This window comes from Elephantulus edwardii, unplaced genomic scaffold (assembly GCF_000299155.1).
Source record: "Elephantulus edwardii isolate Elephantulus edwardi_28Jun2011 unplaced genomic scaffold, EleEdw1.0 scaffold00045, whole genome shotgun sequence".
Lineage (NCBI taxonomy): Eukaryota > Metazoa > Chordata > Mammalia > Macroscelidea > Macroscelididae > Elephantulus > Elephantulus edwardii.
Window position 1 is genome coordinate 13,585,775 of NW_006399795.1, and position 8,023 is coordinate 13,593,797.

The following is an 8,023-nucleotide window of genomic DNA, read 5'->3' on the forward strand; positions in this document are numbered from 1 at the left end:
TGATTGGGAGGATGGAGGGACAGTGAATCAGAAGGCCCTCTATGAGGTGGATTGATTCCGTGACTGGGGTAATTGGGATGGGTGTGTCGGAGACAGTGAGATTGGCACAGGACAGGGCAGAGTTTAGGGTTGTTGTACATACGGTCGCTGTGAGTCGCAAGTGACTCACTGGCACATAGCAAGAACACCAACAACAACAAGGAAAGGTGCCCATTTTTCAACTGGGTTTTTTAATCTTTATCTTGTTGTGGTGCATGAGTATTTTATAAATTCTAGATGTAAGTCCCTTATCAGACATGTAATTACCAAATACTTTTTCCCAGTCTGTGTTTTCCCTTTTTATCCTGTTTGAGAAGTTTTTGGATGTGCATAGGGATTTGATTCTTAGAAGGTCCCATTCATCTATTCTATCCTTTCCTGACTAGATTTTTCAGGATGCTTGGAAGACTGTTTATGTTGTGGTTTAGGACTTCTAGAGCTCTTTCAAGCTTCTCCTTAATGAAGTTTATAGTTCCTGGTTTTAGTCCTAGGTCTATGATCCACTTTGAACTGGTTTTTCTTTATGGAGTGAGGTGCAGAGGACATTGTGCTGAGTTGAAAGGACAAATATTGCATAGTGCCACTTGTTATAAAACAGGACTGACATTGGGGTTGAGGGGGGAGTGACAAAGATAAGATAAATAATGTATATTGAAACAGGTGAGGGAGAGGACTGTTTAAAAGGGTATATGATTAGGTATTATTGTCATCACAAGAGTCCAGAATGAAGACTGCATAGTGGAGTAGACTTGGGGGAAGGAATTGTATAATAATGAAAGAATTTTTCTTTTACTTTTCAAAGAGAAGAGCAAATTTTGGAGGGGGAGGTGTGGGCAGGGAGAAAAGTGCAGCAATGAAAGAATGAATGGAAACCCAAACTTTCATTATAATTATTTAAAAAAAAAAGCTAAGGAAAGATTTACAAGCAGATAGAACATTCTTAGATGGATACCAAAGGCGGGAAGAAAGGGAGAGGAAAGTAGAAATTAACAAATAGTGAGTTGCATGAAGGCAAAGACAACATATAACAAGAAGTTGATCAGACATTGCAATTAATTGTATTGCTTTTGCTGTTTTTAGGTGCCATCGATTTGACTTTGACCAAGACAATCCACTTAATAACAGATCTTGCATCTTGCCCTATCTTGCATCATCCTTAATAGTCAACTGTAACTAAGGTTATAAAACCAAAAAAAAGTGTATGAGTGGTTGAATGAAAACCCAGCATGATTTGTACACTTTCACTCAAATTAAAAAAAAAATCAGTTTACAGAAGAAACCAGTTTGCACCCCAGGGGTTGCTGAAAACACAGAGTAGAGATCCCAGCTTCCATATCTCTCACCATGGCCTTGAGGCTACACCAGAGGCTGGTAGCCATTCCCCAATCATATTACTGTTTAAATAACCAAAAACCAAGCTAAACCACGATTATCAAGTTGATTCCAACTAACTTATGGCAACACCAACTATGCTCCATAGATTTTCAGGGGGGGTGGTCCATGGATGACACAATGGTTACAAAAGGTTGGTGATTTGAACTCACCCAGAGGTATCTCAAAAGAGAACCCTGACAAGGTGCTTCTCCAAGGTCACAGTCATCAAAACCCTATGGAAGAGTCTACCCTGCTCATATGGAGTCACCATGCATGGGGACTGACTCAACAGCAATGAATGACAATAACTTTATGGATATAGATTGCCAGGTCTTTCTTTTGCAGCACCGTTGAATGGATTTTAATTTATCTTTTGTTAGTTTCCAATCACATGTTCTTTGTACCACTCTGGAGAGTTTTACATAGTAGAAGATACCAAAAATGGATACCAGGATCACTAGAAGGGGGTATACAGGTATGGAGGACTGAGTTATAAGGTGGCCTCAGGACTTTCCTCCACCACATAGCTAGTGTGGATATGAGATTGTTGTGGCTACAGTGGATAGTTACTAGCCAGTCTGTATGTTGTGGTTGTTAGGTGCTGTCAAGTATAACTCATAGTGACCATATGAAAAACAGATTTGAACTCTGTCCTATCCTGTGCCATTCTCACAATCTCTGACACACTTGAGCCTTGCAGCAGTAGCTGTGCCAATCCACCTGGTCAAGAGTCTTCCTCTCACCATCCCTCCACCTTTCCAAGGATTCTGTCCCTCTCCAATGAATAGTTTCTCCTAGCAACATGCCCAAAGCACATAAAGTGAAGTTTAATCATATTTGCCTCCCACAGGCACCCTGGCTGAATCTTCTCCAAGACATATCTTTTTTGTTCTTTTGGCAGTCCATGGGATATTCAGTACTCCTCTCTCCAACACCACAGATATTATTAATTCTTCTCCTGTCATCCTTATTCACTGCCCATCTCTCAGCAGCATAACAAGTGAGTGACAAGACCAGAGCCTGAATAAGGCACACCTTAGGCCTCCAACAAGTACCATTGCTCCTCAATAATCTGGAGAGGTCCTTGACCTCAGACTTTCCCAGTGTAATGTCTCCTGATCTTTTGACTGCTGGTACCAACTGTGTTGACTATTAACTCAAGTAAGATGAAGTAGCTGACAGTTTCAATCTTTTTTTCCATTTATCTATGATGTTGCCTACAGGTATAATGATGAGTATTTTCATTTTTTTATATAGAGATGCAATCTATATTAAAGGCTCTTAAAAAAAAGCTCTAGTCTTTGATCTTTTGCAGCAAGCTCTTAAGACCCTCCTCATTTTCAGCAAGCAAGGTGTGTCATCCACATTAACACAGTTATTGATGAGTCTTCCTCCAATCCCGATGTCACAGTCCTCTGCATAGAATCAATTTTCTCAGCATAAAAAATAGGTATAGAGAAAGGATACAACCCTGACATATACCTTTTCTAATTTTAAACCATGCAGTGTTCCCTTGCTCTGTTTGCACAACAGTGTGAACAGAGCCAGTCTATTATATAGGGCTCATAAAAAGATAAAGTATTAAGGTCATGGTCCAGGCCTAGTTAGATGACCCCACAAAAAAGAGAGATTAGAAACATTGTGGAGGGGGCCACATGGCAGGGAACAGTAAGTAGCCTCTAGAGGTTGGGAACAGTGGTCCCCAGCTCACAGCCAGAAGAAAAGCAGGGATCCTACTTCTAACAGCTGCCAGAAACTGGATTCTGCCAGTACTCAAAAAGTTACAAGAGGTCCAACCTCAGAGGAAGCCACAGCCTGTACTCTCACTAAGGAATGAGAGCACAAGTAGAGGATCTAGTGAAGACAAAGGGGACTCCTGACTCCGGGGCATTGCGAGGTATTACATGAATATTGTTTTGGATTAAGTCTTTAAATTGCTAAGCATGTGATAATTTGCTACATACCATGGTTACATTGTTTTGTGGTCTGCTTTGATGGGTACAGAACTTATCAGTTTGCCATATTAGGGAGGAGTGACTTGCATATTGCTACGTATAGTTTGTGTATGCATATACTTGCTTGCTTATAGTCTCCCTTAAGGGTACAGCACTTGTCTGTCAGTTTGCTGTATTGGGATGACTTGCATGTGGCAGTGATATTGAAAGTTACACCAACTGATACTTCAAATATCAACAGTCACTCATGTTGGACAAGTTTTAGCAGAGCTTCCAGACTAAGACAGACTAAGAAACACAGATAGCCATCCACTGCTGATATAACAAGCCTTCAAAAATCCAATGAATGACAGAGGAGCATTGTTGGATATAGTATTAGTAGATGGACCACTCAGGCCATAAGTCCCTAAAAAATTTGTAGAAATAGATGCAAACATCCATTATATTTGCAATACAGAAAGTACAAAGTTTGAATATAAAAAAAATTGGAAGCTGTCAAAAGTGAAATAGAATGTATAAAGATGGCAAAGCCAACCCAAAGATAAGGTTTGCATCCACCAGAGTGATTCTGAAGATGAACTATGTGCAATACCCTCCCATATGATTTACTGCCTCTGAAAACCCACTGGAGGGTCAGCTATGCGTTAGTTCCAACTCAGCAATACACAACAATAGGCATTAGTGAGCTGGATGGGTATTGGCTACCTTGAATCAGACTGTCATACAATTTCGTATGCTGGGGAAAGATAAATTGAAGAACAGCAGTGTTACATTCATAGTTCAAAAGAACATTTCAAGATATAACCTGAAGTGCAATTCTGTGAGCAATAGAATACTACATATGCACACACAAGAAAGACCTGTTAAAACAGCTATTATTCAAATATATATATCAACCACTAAGGCCAAAGATGAGAGGACAATTACCTGGACAACTGACTGGAAGAAATCCATGTTTATTACCATTTTTAAAAAATGACCCAAAAGAGTGTGGAAATTCTTGAACAATACCACACACAAGCAAACCCTGTTGAAGATTATCCCAAAATGAGTGCAATAGTACATTTATAGAAAACTAACAGAAATACAAGCCACGTTTGGAAGATGTAATGGCCCTAAACACTAATGTCAGATGGATCTTGGCTGAAAGCCAAGACTAGAAGAATGTCCATGTTTCATTGACAATGTAAAGGCATTTGATTTTGTGGATCACAACAAATTGTGGCTGACCTGAGAAGAATGAGAATCCCAGAACACTTGATTGTGCTAATGCAAAACCTATACTTGGACCAGGAAGCAGTCCTCAGAACAGAGCAAGGAAACACTGCATGGTTAAAAATCAGGAAAGGAGTGTGTCAGGGATGCTTCCTGTCTCCGTATCTTTTCAATCTATATGAAGAACAGATCATTTGGGAGGCTAGGCCCTATGAGGAGGAATTGGAAGGATTGGAAGAAGACTCATCGACAATCTGTTAGGGAGATAAAACAGATAATACAACCTTGCTTGCTGAAACTAAGAAGGACCTAAAGCATTTGTTGTAGGAGCTTGTGGACTGTAGTTTTCAATATGGACTGAGGATCAACATCAAGAAGACAAGGATTGTCAACACTAGGCCAATTGGCAGCACCATGATAGATAAAGAAGAGTCTGAGACTGTTAACAATTTCAGCTTGTTTGGCTCCACAATCAACATTCTTGGCACCAGCACTGTGGAAATAAAAAGATGAGTTATATTGGTTAAGTCTGCTGTCAGAGATCTCCCCAAAGTGCTAAAGAGTGACGGCATCAGCAGCCATTGTGGGGTCAGCAGTTCCTGTGGCATCAGCAGCCATGTATCTGTTCAAGTTGATTAACTAGGTATCTGTCTTTAAAAGTTCTTAATGTGGCCTGAACTGCTCTCCTGTCTGGAGCACTAGACTGAAGATCCACTGCCTGGAGGACAACCTGCTGCATCCCTCTGAACTGTGCAAGGGACAGCAATATTACAGATGAATCTATTTTCTTCCCCTTCCCAGAGCTTGAGCTGCTTTTAGCCCTGGACTCCTTGGACCCACCTCGCCTAGCTGCAGCAGTTGCCTGACAGAGAAGGCTGCTATTTCACAGGCCATACCTTTCACCAATTGAAGCAAGTCTTCCCTAGACTCAAAAGTTCAGGGAGAAACTCATGCACGGTAGCTATCCTGCCCTCCTCTGGAGCAGTGACTTCCCAAGATAAAGTTTTCAGACCAAGAGCCTGCTAAGGTGTATGGCATGAAAAACTCTAACACAGCAATGTCACAGAAGAAGCAGATCACCTCATATGCTACACAAATCCAAAACAAGATGTCACCCCCCAAAAGAGACAGAATATCAATGGATTTCCTGAAGTCAGAAAGTCTGATGAAACTTTCTTTTTTTAAAATTATTAAATTTTATTAGTATTAATGAACATTTACAGGGATTTTGGGTTTTCATTCCTTCATTGTTGTACCATTCTCTCTACCCACTTCCCCATTTTGTTCTTCTTCCCCCGCCATCCAAATGTATGTTTTAATTGTCCAATTGCCACAGTGCTTGTCAAAGCCAGTTCTGATTTATCTCCTTTGTCAGTGTGTCCTTTGCCATTCCCTATCACTCCTCCCTGAGAGAGACTTCACCCTGATTCATAAGGGAAAGGGGATGGCGTATTCTCTTAGCTACTTCCTGTGATGAAACTTTCTGACACAGAATTCAAAACAATAATGCTTGAATATTTTCAATGGGTAAAAGACAAGCTCTAAGAATTACAGGATTCTGAAAGCAAAGACCAAGAGGAACTTTAAAAAAATAATCCAAGACAATGTAGAGAAAACAAATGAGGCATTAAAGGCTATGGAAAAACAAGAAACTGCAGTCCAGAATATGAAGACCAATGTTTCAAATGCCATCAACATGTTGGAGAAACATATGAACAGAGTTGAAGAGATAGAAAACAGAAACAGTGAAATAGAACACAGAATTGTTACTACTGATCTGCTAGAACAAAAAGCAGAATTTATAAAGGATGGGAAAAGAAGAAAGCCTAAGAAAAATGTGGGACACCATCAAGAGGAATAACACGTGCATAATCAGAATCCCAGAAAAGGAGGAAGAAAATAAAAGCACCAAGAAAGTTGTGGAAGGATTACTATAAGATAACTTTCCAGGCATAATGAAGAATGAGAGAATATCTACTCAAGAAACTGAGTGAACACCATATAGAATAGACTTCAAAAGAAAAACACCAAGGTTTATGATAGTCAAATTTGCCAGATAAGAAGAGAATTCTGAAAGAAGCTAGGGAGAAACAAAGAAAAAACCTATAAGGGAGAGCAAATAACATTAAATGCTGATTTCTCAGCAGAAATCACGCAAGCAGGAAGACAGTGGAATGGCATCTATTGAACACTCAAAGAATGCAGCTGTCAACCAAGAACACTATACCCAGCAAAACTGTCCATCACATAAGAAGGAGAGGTCATGATATTTTCAGAAAAGCAGAACCTAAGGGAATTTGTAAAAACAAGACCAGTGTTGCAGGAAACACTGAGAGATGTCCTTCTTACAGAGGTGCCACAGATAGCAGGATGGACCAAAGTAAACAGCAACAACACTAAAAATAACTCAACAAAATGATAGTAATAAAATCTTGTCTCTCAATAATTACAAATGACAATGAATGTGAATGATTTAAATGTACCACTGAAGAGAAAAAGAGTAGCAGACCGGATAAAAAAAACAAAACCCATCAAAATGCTGTTTATGAGAGACACATCTGAAAAGTAACGATAAAGACAAGACTGAAAAGAGTGGGGGGAAAAATATACCAAGCAAATGGCAACCAGAAAAAAGAGAAGTAATATTAATCTCTGATAAAATATATTTCCATGCAAAAACCATCACAAAGGACAAGGAAGGTCACTATACAATGCTTAAAGGGTGAACAGAACAAGAGGACATAACAATATATCTATGCACAAAATGTTGTTGTTGTTGTTGTTGTTGTTATGTGCCATTGAGTTGCTTGCGACTCATAGCGACCCTATTATGTACAACAGCCCTAAACTCTGCTCTGTCATGTGTCAATCTCACTGTCTCTGACACACCCATCCCAATTACCCCAGTCACTGAATCAATCCACCTCAAAGAGGGCCTTCCCCTCCTGCACCCAACCTCCACCCTCCCAAGGATGATGTCCCTCTCCAAGGGCCGGTCTCTCCTTACAACATGACCAAAGTATGTCAGACGAAGCCTCAGAATACTTGCCTCCAAGGAGCCGCCCAGTTTAACCCTCTCCAGGATGAATCTGTTTGTTTTCTTAGCAGTCCATGGTACCCTAAATACTCTTCTCCAGCACCACAGCTCAAAGGCATCAATTCTCCTATCTCCTTAGTCATTGTCCAACTCTCTGATGCATAACAAGTGATTGCAAAGACCAAGGCCTATATCAGACACGCCTTAGTCTCCAGAGAGACACCGTTGCCCTTCAGTACTTTGGAGAGGTCCCTAAGAGCAGACTTTCCCATCACAATGCATCTTTTCATTTCCTGGCTGCTGGTGCTGAGAGTGTTGATTGTGGAGTCAAGCAGACTAAAGCTGTGGACAATCTCAATCTCTTCACCATCCATCCTGATGCTCCCAACTGGTCCAGTGGTGA

General features: G+C 40.4%; 1 protein-coding gene across 3 annotated transcripts in view; it reads right to left on the bottom strand.

Annotated features, from left to right (window-relative positions):
* TP73 (tumor protein p73) overlaps positions 1-8,023 on the bottom strand; it is an 80,710-nt gene that overhangs the window by 47,921 nt on the left and 24,766 nt on the right. The gene's annotated exons all lie outside the window — the stretch shown is intronic.